The sequence below is a fragment of the Triturus cristatus genome, chromosome 7 (assembly GCF_964204655.1).
Source record: "Triturus cristatus chromosome 7, aTriCri1.1, whole genome shotgun sequence".
Lineage (NCBI taxonomy): Eukaryota > Metazoa > Chordata > Amphibia > Caudata > Salamandridae > Triturus > Triturus cristatus.
In genome coordinates this window covers 1343661665-1343675995 of record NC_140590.1, presented here as the reverse complement: position 1 = coordinate 1343675995, position 14331 = coordinate 1343661665, and positions in this window count along the sequence as shown.

Here is a 14331-nt window from a genome sequence, read left to right as displayed (position 1 = left end):
ACGGTCCTGACTATTATTAAAATGCAACAGAAAGTGAAATAAATGAAAAAGGGATGAATATAATCTAGAAAGCATATTTCTGAAATTAACAGTGTACCGCTAAGTGGAGATAATAGTGCACAACTCCTTTCAGCAAACTTCTTTCTAAGAAATATTGATGAATACTATAATGAACCATAACAATAATAGTTTAGGGTGAGAATTATTAAGTTTCAGTTACTAGGTTACACCTGCTGAGTGCTTATACCATACCTGTGCATTCACACTGTAACGTCACGTCCACTAGCAAACCAGTATGGTTGTTTACAAAATGGAACACGTTTTCTAACAGGCTCAAATTAGATGACAATTCTGGATTCATTTCCCAACCAGTTGAGCGTTGGAGTAGTGTATTTTAAATATAAACTATTCTGTACACTGTACTGTAATATAGCTGAAGAACAGAATGATTGAATTAATGTTCACCTCTGGCAATTTCTGCAAATAGAACCATTTCATCATTCTCGAGCCATCTGTGCCATATCTCAACAGGACCAACCATAAAGGAATCAGTCACGGCATAGCCACCTGAGGGCAGTCCATCCGAACTAGTACTACCAAGCCACATCGCATGAACACAAACACCCCCAGATGCACTATGCCCTTGATGGTGCTCGGAGGTGAATTGAAGCTTGAGTTCTATTAAAGTTAAGCTCAAACGCTCCATGTTTTGGTTGAGGGGTGTTTTCATTTAGGGAGACCCATTAATTTCACAATTATGAAAATTCACTCAAACTCGGGGAACAGCTTTGAATAGTATTCCATTCAATCATTTTAACTGGGCTACATCATTTCAGAAATAGGTCAAATACATGCAAATTAGTTGTGGGCCCATGCCAAAAGACACCGTCCAGTTTCAACTGCTGGCCGTGCCTCAGCTGAAAGGGAGCACCAGCAACCCCAGGATGGGACTAAGATTTGGCATGTGGTTGGCTATCTTCTGTAAGAACATAGCTGCCAAATTCAATGGGAGGGAGTGCCAGCCAGATGGTGTTCCAGTTTGTAATATTAACTGAAGCAGCTTCAGCCATCATTATGCAGTGTATTTAAGACCACCCTGACACTGCTGTGGCCACTAAAAACAGATGGCTTAATAGACCTTGCAGACATTGTTTAAAACCCCCAACGCAGTCATGTCTTATGAGACAATCCGCACAAAGCCTGCTCGGCAAGTCCCTGGACGATGGCCTCCAGTCTCAGAAAGCCTCTGGTCAAGATGGTCTCCCTTTTCTATTCTTAACAGCAGGCCATTCTCATTTCATATGGCGGGTGCAGGCTGTCAATCCAGTGGGCAACTGGTTGCAACATAGAGCAGTAATCACACACAATCAGCACAAAGCCTGCTCGACAATTCCCTGGAAGATGGCCTCCAGTCTCAGAAGGCCTCTGGTCAAGATGGTCTCCCTTTTCTATTCTTAACAGCAGGCCATTCTCATTTCATATGGCGGGTGAAGGCTGTCAATCCAGTGGGCAACTGGTTGCAACATAGAGCAGTAATCACACACAATCAGCACAAAGCCTGCTCGACAAGTCCCTGGAAGATGGCCTCCAGTCTCAGAAGGCCTCTGGTCAAGATGGTCTCCCTTTTCTATTCTTAACAGCAGGCCATTCTCATTTCATATGGCGGGTGCAGGCTGTCAATCCAGTGGGCAACTGGTTGCAACATAGAGCAGTAATCACACACAATCAGCACAAAGCCTGCTCGACAAGTCCCTGGACGATGGCCTCCAGTCTTAGAAGGCCTCTGGTCAAGATTGTCTCCCTTTTCTATTCTTAACAGCGGGCCATTCTCATTTCATATGGCGGGTGCAGGCTGTCAATCCAGTGGGCAACTGGCTGTAACAAAGAGCAGTAATCACACACAATCAGCACAAAGCCTGCTCGACAAGTCCCTGGACGATGGCCTCCAGTCTTAGAAGGCCTCTGGTCAAGATGGTCTCCCTTTTCTATTCTTAACAGCAGGCCATTCTCATTTCATATGGCGGGTGCAGGCTGTCAATCCAGTGGGCAACTGGCTGTAACAAAGAGCAGTAATCACACACAATCAGCACAAAGCCTGCTCGACAAGTCCCTGGACGATGGCCTCCAGTCTCAGAAGGCCTCTGGTCAAGATGGTCTCCCTTTTCTATTCTTAACAGCGGGCCATTCTCATTTCATATGGCGGGTGCAGGCTGTCAATCCAGTGGGCAACTGGCTGTAACAAAGAGCAGTAATCACACACAATCAGCACAAAGCCTGCTCGACAAGTCCCTGGACGATGGCCTCCAGTCTTAGAAGGCCTCTGGTCAAGATGGTCTCCCTTTTCTATTCTTAACAGCGGGCCATTCTCATTTCATATGGCGGGTGCAGGCTGTCAATCCAGTGGGCAACTGGCTGTAACAAAGAGCAGTAATCACACACAATCAGCACAAAGCCTGCTCGACAAGTCCCTGGACGATGGCCTCCAGTCTCAGAAGGCCTCTGGTCAAGATGGTCTCCCTTTTCTATTCTTAACAGCGGGCCATTCTCATTTCATATGGCGGGTGCAGGCTGTCAATCCAGTGGGCAACTGGCTGTAACAAAGAGCAGTAATCACACACAATCAGCACAAAGCCTGCTCGACAAGTCCCTGGACGATGGCCTCCAGTCTCAGAAGGCCTCTGGTCAAGATGGTCTCCCTTTTCTATTCTTAACAGCGGGCCATTCTCATTTCATATGGCGGGTGCAGGCTGTCAATCCAGTGGGCAACTGGCTGTAACAAAGAGCAGTAATCACACACAATCTAGCACAAACGAAGAGCACAGAACATTTGTCGAGGGCAGGCAATATACATTTTATTTTACAAATACACGTTGATGTCAAACAGTCTGTGAAGCTCTGTGACAGCTACAACGTGAGCTCCCACACGAGACGCGTGGCACCACACAGAATGCCTCGAAAAATAACTAGTCTGTCAGTGAATTGGCAGTATGACACAATTACCAATATAGGTGCACACGTCAACATATACGGAACAGAATTATAAACATGATTTTCATCTTTTTATACATCAGATTAAAGTGTTAAAAAACACAAGGCATTTCTTTATGCTGTGGATGGAAATGCAGACACTTGTACCAAACACTCCACGCTTCACTTTGAAGCCTGCCTGAGTGTGGGGTGTGGAGGATTCTTTCTACTGTCAGCCCTTTCGCAGGCGAAACAAAACAATCAACACAATCTGGCAGTAAACATTTAATAACACTGCAAAAACAGCTGATCACTGTCTGTGCAAGAATGTTTATCTGTACCTTCAATAGACTTGTTTCCGTGGACATAAAGTGCAATGTGCTAATGTACAAAGCCAGCGAAGCATACATCTGCTGAGTGTAGAAAGCAGTGACAGAGCACACACCTGCCAGCTCTTCGTAATGTTGGGATTTTCTGCCTGATACTAGCCCGCGGGATTGCCAAACCGGCGTGCTAACTCGCTGTAGAAAAAAAACAAGCATTGGCATAGCCAATAGGTCTCGCCTTTGGGACCTTATACGTTTTTAGTTTTGCTTTACATTATTTTTAGGTCTGAACCTACGGTGTGGGCTCCCTACTTATGTGTCCTTTTTAACTCCATTTTGTATGGTGCAGAGCCACCAGTAACCTGGCGTGGCGCGGAGATAGTGCCTATTCACAAAAAAGGCTGCCCTTTACAGCCCTCAAATTATCGCCCGATAAGCCTAATTGATACGACCCAAAAACTATTCGGGCGCATAATTTTGAATAGATTACAGGCCTGGGAAGAAGAAAATAACGTTTTAAGCACTTTGCAGGCCGGCTTCAGGAAGGGTACTTCAACCCTTGACCAGATATTTCGTCTTCAGGTTATATTCTGGAAGACTGTGAGAGTAGAGGGTGGCAGCCTCTACCTCATTTTTGTTGATCTAAGGTCAGCTTTTGATCTGGTCCCGAGAGAAAAGCTCTGGGCCGTTCTGCAAAGGCTTAACATTCCCCCCTATCTCTTGGATGTTTTGAAGAACTTACACAAGGCCAATTTCGCCCAGGTTAGATGTGGGAAGTATGGCGAACTCTCTGACCGCTTTCCTGTTAGTCGAGGAGTTCGACAAGGATGTGTGCTAGCTCCCACGTTGTTTTGCCTATACATTAATGGACTCATAAAACACCTTCTAGCCCTCAAAGACATTGACGTCCCTAGGCTTGTATCGGGCAAGGTTCCTGCTCTAATGTTTGCTGACGACACCTTGTTGTTGTCACGCACTCCCATGGGAATTCAGCGAGTTTTAGATGGCTTCGTTGACTTCTGTGGTGACAGGGGCCTTGAGATCAACCTAGCCAAAACGAAATTTATGATTCTCAACCCTCCTAAAAGTACCCGCCCGAGCCCAGTATTGAATGGAATCCCCCTTGAAAGGGTGAAAACGTTCACTTACTTGGGGATCACACTCCAAGAAGATCTTGGCTGGGGAGGCCAGGTGGTCAATTCTACACTTAAGTTGACCCAAACTACAGGAGGTATGGCTAGATTGTTTAGTGGCACGGTTTTTAAACCAGCGGCCCCAGTGGTAGAAATTTTTAAAACTCAAGCCCGATCTGCCGCTACCTATGGAGCAGAACTATGGGGCCACTCCCAAATAGATAGTCTAACGAGGGTCGAAAACTCCTTTATCAGGAAACTATTAAGTTTACCCCCTAGTACTCCGTTGGTCCCAATTAGATTAGATCTGGGACTGCTTCCCATTGAAGAAGTGGTGGTGGCCCGGCCTGTCCAATACTGGAAGAGATTATGGTCCAATCCAGACCTCGAAATTTTCAGAGATGAATTTCTGGATCTCTGGCCTACACTTAAACACATGAAGATCCCTTGGTTAACTCACGTTAGGGAAACTTGCTTCAAGATTGGTCGCAGGGAACTCTGGGATACCCCAGAAGCTTCCTGCCTATCTGTTTCTAAAACCAATCTTGCTGAAGAAATAAGATACTTTCATCTAACACGCCTGCACATGGACCCTAACATAGGCAGGCTGACCGAACAGTTTCTTCAGAATAAACCGAACTATGGGAGGGAGTTATTCCTGGATCTGATTTTCCCTCCTCTAGCCAGGAAATTATATGTTCAATTTAGAATGGGTACCTTACCACTCAGGTCTTTCACTTCTAGATGGGACATTAAGAATAGTATTTCATGCCCTGCATGTGGCTATAAGCTGGAGGATGAAATTCATGTGTTCTTTGTTTGTCCTGTGTACCTTACCCATAGGAAACGCTGGGTAAAATCGATTTGTAGGAACCTTGGTTTTAGAGATTGTGTTAATGCCCTGCGAGTTTTAAAATACGACACCCATCCCCCAATTGTGTTTGCAGTTTCACGCTTTCTTAATGCTGTATGGTTTCAGCGTAGGAAACTTTCCATCAATTTTTAATAATGTGAAAATTTTAATTTGATTATTTTATTCTGTTTTGGTGGTTAAAATGTGATCTGCTCTTGCTTTCGACATATAAATTGTTGTATTGTATTCTGCTTTTATGGCCCTTGTGGCCGAAATAAAGTTTTTTTGACTGACTGACTGGCTTTACATTATTGTGTGTGGAAGCTTTAACACATTTATTTAGCATATTGTAGACCGGCATTGAGAAGTACTTTTATAAAGTGTTATTTTGTACAACTAAACTGCAGGGTACCTATGAACAAAACTACTAATAGGGTAGCAAATTAAACTGGCCGAAGTTTGCACGCACCCTGCAGTGCAGTTTTTAAACCAAAAATGACATTCTAATGTCAGGAGGGCTTCAGATGAATTCCAGGGGCTTAGGTAAAGTTTACGGTGGTGTCTTTGTAGCGCTGTTTTAAGGTTTTACAGTACTCAAGTATTTATTTTATACTTTACAAATGCAGCCACTCAAAATTTCTTCAAGCGGCGATGATCATGTGCTGGTGTTAAAACCACAGTTGGGATGACTGTTTACTTGAAATAAACTATTTGGGTGATGTGCAGAAAAACAAACAAGCAGGGCCGGAGGCACTGGGAGATCAAGTGATTTGCATAGAATCACTGGATGATGAGTTTCTCTTCCGAGACTCAAACACGGTTCTCCAGTTGACTGCTCTAGCCACTAGTTTTAGAAACGTTTTGGAAAGGCAGGAGGGCTTCAGATGAATTCTGTAGTTTTAGAAACATTTTGCAAAGGCAGGCTTATGTAAAGATTACCGTGGTGGGCGCTGTTTTAACGTTTTACAGTAGTCAAGTATTTATTTTATACTTTACACATGCAGACACTCGAAATTTCTTCAAGCGGTGAGGATTGTGTGCTAGTGTTGAAACTGCCGCTTGGATGACTGTTTACTCGAAATGAACTATTTGGGTGACGTGGAGAAAAACAAACAAGTGTGGCCGCGTGGTGACCGCGACCGTGCTAATTAGGAACATGATCCTGAACAGAGGGCGCCACTGCTCGCTCCCGCAAGCTGTAGGCCCTGGGTAGATACATTTACTGGGAAAGGTGGGACATGCACCCGCCTTTGCCCAATTGCGTGCTGTCTTTTTAGAAAGACGCACGCAAAGCCCGATAGAAATAATGCTGGATAAAAAGCCACAAGCACAAGCTTGTGAAAAGTCTAGAGTGATTCCAAGAACGAATGAATATTAAACTTGTAGAGCGCTAAACTTTGCCCAAGGGCGTCACGGCGCTATTCTTAGATATATTCGATATATTCTTAGATATTTCCTAGTGCAGCGCATGCGTGCTGCGCTAGGCTCGACCTCAAAACTACTCACCAATGGCGGCTGGCATCTATGGGGAATGGTAGGGCGGGCAAATGGGTGGTGGGTAAAATGAATAACAAAAATCCACTTACCTTAGACACGTCGTCCCCCGCGCTGCACGTCCTCCTCCTGCTGCTGCAGTCTGGTGTTCAGCGCGGGCCCCAGCCAACTGCCTTAACCAATCCTGGTGCTGCTCTCATGCTGTTGACCAGTATGAGAGAAGCACCAGGATTGGAGGCAGAGGCCTCTCTCTGTGCTCCCGTGGGCACTGGACGCCTGCACTTGCTCTAACCCAGACAGCTGTGTTAGAGATTTCAAAGAGCGAATGACTGGCAAGCCGTCGCAAGATGGCCAGCCAAAGAGACATGCGCACTTTGAACTGAAGTGCCCAGGCAGCCCACCATCCTCCCTGCTGCTACCACTCAGCAAGCCCCGCCCCATCATGACTCTCGGTTTGGTACGGGTGGCTGAAAAATAAAGTGGTAATAAATTAATTTTTTCCCATTTCATTTTTGGGGGCATTTTAGCTGGCAGGGCAATGCTTATCCACTCTCAGGAGGAGACACCCCGCTATTCACATATGCAACTCAAATGATCAAGGTGTCATTTATGCGTGGATACTGAACATGCATTGGACAAGACACCCCCTCAGAGACAGATTACAGGAGTTTCCTCTTCACATTTTCAGTACTTCTAAGTATGTTCATATTGTTTCCCGGCATCTATGGTCTGCAAGCACTTCGGTTTGATCCAGGAAGGTCTCCAGGGATGGGCCCACAAGGCACCTGGGGAGGGCCTAAAGTGGTTTGCCTGAAGCGGTGAGATGGTCATGCTACCAGCTTTCTATTAACCAGCTCTCTGGAGGTGTTTTCGCTTGAGCAGGCATCAGAGTATGAAATTATAGGGCTGCTCCTAAGAAACAAGTGAAGTTTATGGAAGCCTTCTGAATAAACCGCGCATTTGCGTGGCACTGCAATAGGTCCTGCTGTCATGCTGTGGCCTTTTTTTTAAAGCTATCACTGTTTCATGTATTTTAGAAGTTCTATCTTTTAAGGAAGGTAGCGGGGTCTACTGTATGTACCTTTTGAGATGCACTTATGAGTGTTCAACAGCTGCATGTGAAATGTTACATTAATAGGAAACAGCTGCAGATTACATTGTTTTGCCTAGGTGTACATGAACAAAGTACTCGGAAAAAACGTGCTAAGTTTTACTGAGAAGAACCTTTACATAATAGTAAGAAAGTGGGTTATTAGTTGCAAAGGATGCGGGTTTTTCACAAGTAATAAACCACGTAATCATTGCTAGCACCGGTTGCATTCGGTGGGAGAATGAGGGCCATGAATATGGTGCGATCCTTACCCACTGGCTAAAGTTGTTCAGCAGTGGGCAGGAGTGGTGTGGCTCACTGGTTAGAGGCAGCAGACCCGGAAGCAGAGGACGGCCCGGGACCAGGGTTCAATTCCCGACGCGGCAGGGTCGTGGACCAGGGCCAGCGGACTCGATAATTCTCGCTTCGGTGCCTACTCTAACCAGGGATCACACTCGGCAACTCTGGGCATTAGCTTGCCTCATCTCCACAACGGCCCCCCACATTCGCCGGGGATGCCTGGTTTCACCTTGGAGATACACAGAACACACCAAATACTTAAAAAGAAGGGGGTCCAAGGGTATGTATATTTTTAGAGACCTACAAGAAATAATACCCCTATTATCAACACAATGAATTTCTTAGGTCTGATACATCTTAGAAGTAATGCAATAAAGCAGCAAAAGAAAAGATACAAGAGGAAAAAAGAAGAGCAATAGAAGTGTCTCTTGAATAGAAATCTAATAGGGGAAGAAATCCCTTTTAGGACGAATGCCCTCACTCACCAAAGGTGACATGCTTCATCATTTGGGCTTTCTCCGCCCAGTGGGAAATCCTAGTCCCACTGAGGGCTACAACCTCCTCACTGAGAGGAGGGAGCTCTGGGATGTTTTAATGTTCAAGCCTCAAAAATGGATGCTAAAATCCCAAATGTGAGCGAAAGATGGTGATGTGTGGGTGCAGCGCAACAAATCAAAAATAGAAAAAGTGTGAATCTAAAACTGCCTAGTGCAGATGAAAAGAAAACTTTATTTGCTCATCTGTGCTGGCAGATTTAAAAACGCAGTGTTCAGCAGTGTATATTTAAACTGCTAGGATAGAAAAGAGGGTCGACATGTTTCAGCCACTTAACATCTAACAAGTAAGTGTTGGCTTTCTTCAGGACCAATAACAACGCTGCTGCAAAAAGTGAAAAAACAATATAAAATGTATACTTAGTACAGAAACAGTGATCCAAGTCCAGAATCGGTATCACTGGTACTGGTCTAAACAAAAAGACACAGAAAGGACAATTACTATTCAATCAACGAGTACTTAGAAACTTTTCTTTTACTTCAAGAGGATGACACACTCATCAATCCTCAAATGCAAATCCATTCAGGTACGCAAACATATATTTACTCACCCATATAGTAGGACAAGTAAGCCCACCTCTACCTGGTCACAAACTCAGGAAGGGGAGCCCCGCTCTGTAAGTTCAAACAGAAAAACCAAATTGTGGTAAATCAGCCATGCTGAGTTCTAAAGAAAAAATGTGGGTAAGGCCGTCTAAAACCAAATTACTAGAGTGAGAATCACTGTGACGTGATACATAAGTAACCTCTTATCTTTATTTAGCAAGGAACCAATAGTGACACTCCTATTCGAATCCATTTGTACAACATATGTCTTATGCCGTGTCATCTATAGGCTAAACAAATAGCATCCATCTCATATCGTTCCCCAATGATGCGCACTGGTGTTTACAACTTCCTGGTATATGTTGATGTCCCAGTCTCAGTATTTACAATCATATGATTGAGCTAATTCACTAGATTGAGACAAACATTGTTTCTATAGCGACATGTGTATCGCTTTGTCTTACTATGAAGCCATAGTGTATTTAATGCCTAGTCCCCAAGGTTTAGACTCTCGTTAAACTCCCAGAGTGCTCGTCTAAATCGGGCGCCGTACAAACAAACAAAAGGGAGCCCCAAACGGAATCTTGTGGATAGACCTATTTAATTTAGTGGATGTCATTCTCCACCAAAGTGTAATCATATACCCGTATTAGAGAAAGGGAACCCACTCACCTCTCTGTCGGTACTCCGTTGCGGAATGAATTTGCGGCCGGAGGTACCGACGGGAGCAGCTCAGTGTCTTAAATAACCGCCTCGTCTTCATTCAGGCAGTTGCGGAGGACCCAAAGGGTGTCCATTGGGAATGCCTGTTCGATTAACACGCATGCGCTGCAGATCGGTGCTAGGGTGCAGCGCATGCTCTTTTGATGTTACAAAAGATGCGAAATAGAACTTTAATAGGCTAACCAATGCTTTAAAAAGGCCAAAGTTGTAAGAATGCTTTTTAGAAATCATAAGCAAAAATGCCTATTAGGTGAACACGCAATGTATAATTCTAAATACCATTGCTATCAGACCTGTGAAATAACCAATTATATCAAGTAGTAGTGTTCCTACCAGCATAAAGATCCTAATCTATTATTAAATGGAGATGAATGAAACTGCTGGGTAATTATAGGGCAAAAATGTAAGATATATCTATTTTTGTCAAAATTGTTCTGCAAGGGAACTGAAGTGTAACCTCCTAAAGATTAAATATGTTGTACTCCTTTGACTGCAATACTCATAACGATAACCAGGGAATGTCTTCATTTAATCCTATGGTATCGCTCTTGATGGGGAATACCCAACGTTGTTCTCTTCTAAACAAAAATTTAGAAATGTCCGTGACATGTTGGGGTATTGTAGGTTGTTCAAGTATAGTCCATCTGAGTTCGTCAGCTTGATGGTTAGAATCCAGAAAATGATTCGTCATCTTTGTAGATCTTCTCTTGCACCGAATGGTGCTTTTGTGTTCCAAAATTCGCATTTTTGCCTTGCGTGTGGTCGTACCCACATACCGCAATTCGCATGGGCATGTGATCAGGTAGATTACCTTTTCACTATTGCAGTTCGAATGTTTATTCAGCAACCATGGTTTTGTGGTACCAATGTCTACCTCCGTCATGTGAGTAGTCTGAGGACAGGCCGCACAAGAGCCACAAGGGTAGTGCCCCACCACAGGTGGTAAGCCCCATAAGGATGTTTGTTCAGAATTTTTTTGCTTAGTTCTTGGTCTGGTGTGCACAATCTGATCCTTAATATTGGGACTCCTCTTGAAAGCAAATAAAGGTGATGGCACAATTTTAGCACCAATATTGAGGATTTTCCAATTTTTTAGAATACTTTTCTTAATTTTGTTGGAGTAGCTGCAAAAAGTGTTGACACATGTCAGCCTATCCAGTTCTTCTTTAGGGCCAGCTACTTCAATCAAGGATTTCCTGTTATTATTGGCAGCTCTTTTACGTGACCTCTGGATCAAATTACGTGGATAGTTCTTCTCTTTCAACTGGTCACTCAAAATTTTGGCATGCTCATTATACTTGTCTATAGTGGAGCAGTTCCTCCTTATCCTGAGGAACTGCCCGAAGGGCAAATTCTCTCGTAAGGACTTCGGATGGAAGCTTCCAAAAGACAATAATGAATTACGAGCAGTGGGCTTCCTGTAGAGTTTTGTGCCTAGACCTCCTCTTTCTGGAAAGATGCGGATATCCAAAAAGGATAAACCCATATTTGAATATTCCAATGTTAATTTCAGAAAGTTGTTTTTGGAGTTCAACCAAGCATGGAAGGATTGGATGGTTTCTGGAGTACCCCTCCAGAGGACGAAAACATCATCGATGTATCTCTTCCAAGTCCGTATATGACCTATATACGGATTGTCCTCATGTAACACAATAGACTGTTCAAAGGCATGTACATACAGATTGGCCAGACTAGGGGCAAAAATACTGCCCATTGATGTACCGGATGTCTGTAAGTAAATGTCATCCTCAAATTTAAAGAAGTTCTCTTTCATGGCTAATCGAGCACACTTCATTATAAAATGAACTGGAGTTATACTTTCTAATGATTTAGATACTAGTAAAGACTCTATGGTGGCAAGTGTCTCATCCTGCGGTATAGAAGTATAAAGTGACTCCACATCTAAAGAGACCAAGTAGTCTTGTTCTAGGTCAAAATTGATATCATTTAAGAGACGCAGTAAGTGCTTAGTGTCTTGAAGATATGTGGGCATTTCCAACACCAAAGGTTGTAGGAAATGGTCAACAAAAGTAGATAAAGGCTCCAACAATGAGCCTATCCCAGATATTATGGGTCTCCCTGGAGGTGGTAATTGTCCCTTGTGTACTTTGGGAAGCACATAAAAATATGGAACCACCGGGTGGGATGCTAGCAAAAATGCCTCTTCATGATCTGTAATCCACCCTTGTTCTTTGGCTTCGACCACCATCGTTTTAATTTCTTTGGTCAGACGTTTAGTAGGGTCCATTTTCAGCAATCTGTATGCATCCCTATTGTTTAGCTGTCTTTGACATTCAGCTCTGTAGGTGGTGCTATCGAGGATCACAATAGCACCCCCCTTATCTGCAGCCTTTATAACAATAGTTTCATTGTTGGCCAGTTGTCGCAATGCCCATTGTCCTTGTTTAGGTAAATTATGGTATTGTCTTGTTTAAACAAGTGATCCACATCTTGTAGAACCACTTTTTCAAATGTTGTAACCTCAGTAGGTACCATATGTGATGGAGGATTGAAGGTGGAACGTGGTCTCAGACCTGTGTTCTTCATATCTGCGGACTGATCTATAGCATCTTTGCCTTCAAAAAAAGCTCTCAGGCGTATTTTTCGAAAAAAAACAGCCAACTCTTGTCTGATTAAAAAAGCATCACCAGTGCAAGTTGGAACAAAGCCTAAACCTTTCTCTAATGCAGATCTCTCAGTTGGAGTGAGGTGGTGTTGGCTAAGATTCATAATTAGGTTGCATCTTGACTGGTCCCTGGTTGCACTGGTGGTTGAACCATGCTGCGTAATATCCTGGGTGCTACTGGTGTGTCCCAGTGTACTGAGGCCTGGTTTCTTCTGCGTCCCCTTGATCTTCTTGGGCCAAACCCTAAAAAAAGGCTGTGGAGGTATCATATTGTTAAAAGGCTGAAAAGGGTGCATAGGCAGTGGGAATGGTGGTTGAGAATAACCAAAGGGGCCCGGAGGCCACCATTGTGGCTGTCCCTGGCTGTATTGCCCACCACCCCTTTGCCCTCTATTCTTTCCCTGATTACCTCTTCGTCTACGGTCTCCAAAGGAGGCCGAGTCTGAATCTGTAGACAAATCATCACTTGATGAAGTGGAATAATTGGAGCCATATCTCCTACCCCTCTGATTGAACTGCGGGGGCACAAAGGAATCCCTCGTATATGGATATACCTTTTCAAAAGCAAACTTATCAAGATCCTTTTTGAATTTGGATATCTTGATAGCCAATATAGATTCCTTAAAATCTTTGTTGTTTTTATTGGTTTCATCTGCCTGTTTTTTGTAGACAGAGGTCACCAAAATTGACTTTATCTGTGTCTCTAGCGTTTGTATTTCTACCAATATGGTGTCAGCAATGCGTTTAGCAGTGCTGATTATTAAGATAAGCCAATCTCTGGTACAGCGCCATGCGATCAAAGACCAATCCTTAAGAAACTGCTTGTCCTCTAAGAACAAACGTGGCGTGTTGGTTACTATGAGGCCAGTTGGTGCACAGTTGGCTCTCAAATATTCTGTCATGATCGCACCATGTATGTATGTTCGTGAGTGCGAGCGTTTCAGCACCAAGAGTTCTGCCCAATCGTCGGTAGATGTAGAGTTGACATTGGCTGGAATCTCTAAAATACTGGGTGTGAGTAGAATATCTCGTACTACTGCCTCATCAAAGGCTAAGCCCAAGAGTTCAGCCATTGCTCGGAAGTAGTAATGTGCTTTTCAAAAGGTTACCACTCTATTAGTAAAAGGTAAGCCAGCCGAACCCAATCTTATGAATAAGAAATTATTTTGTGAAAAATGGTGCACCTGTGTGGTGGACTATGACAACAGGACCCGCGGCCGAGGCCGTGCAAAAACTCAGAACACACCAAATACTTAAAAAGAAGGGGGTCCAAGGGTATTTTTATAGACCTACAAGAAATAATACCCCTAAAGCAATATATTATCAACACAATGAATTTCTTAGGTCTGATACATCTTAGAAGTAATGCAATAAAGCAGCAAAAGAAAAGATACAAGAGGAAAAAAGAAGAGCAATAGAAGTGTCTCTTGAATAGAAATCTAATAGGGGAAGAAATCCCTTTTAGGACGAATGCCCTCACTCACCAAAGGTGACATGCTTCATCATTTGGGCTTTCTCCTCCCAGTGGGAAATCCTAGTCCCACTGAGGGCTACAACATCCTCACTGAGAGGAGGGAGCTCTGGGATGTTTTAATGTTCAAGCCTCAAAAATGGATGCTAATTTCTTCCTCTATTAGATTTCTATTCAAGAGACACTTCTATTGCTCTTCTTTTTTCCTCTTGTATCTTTTCTTTCACCTTGGAGATACCCTGGAGGGA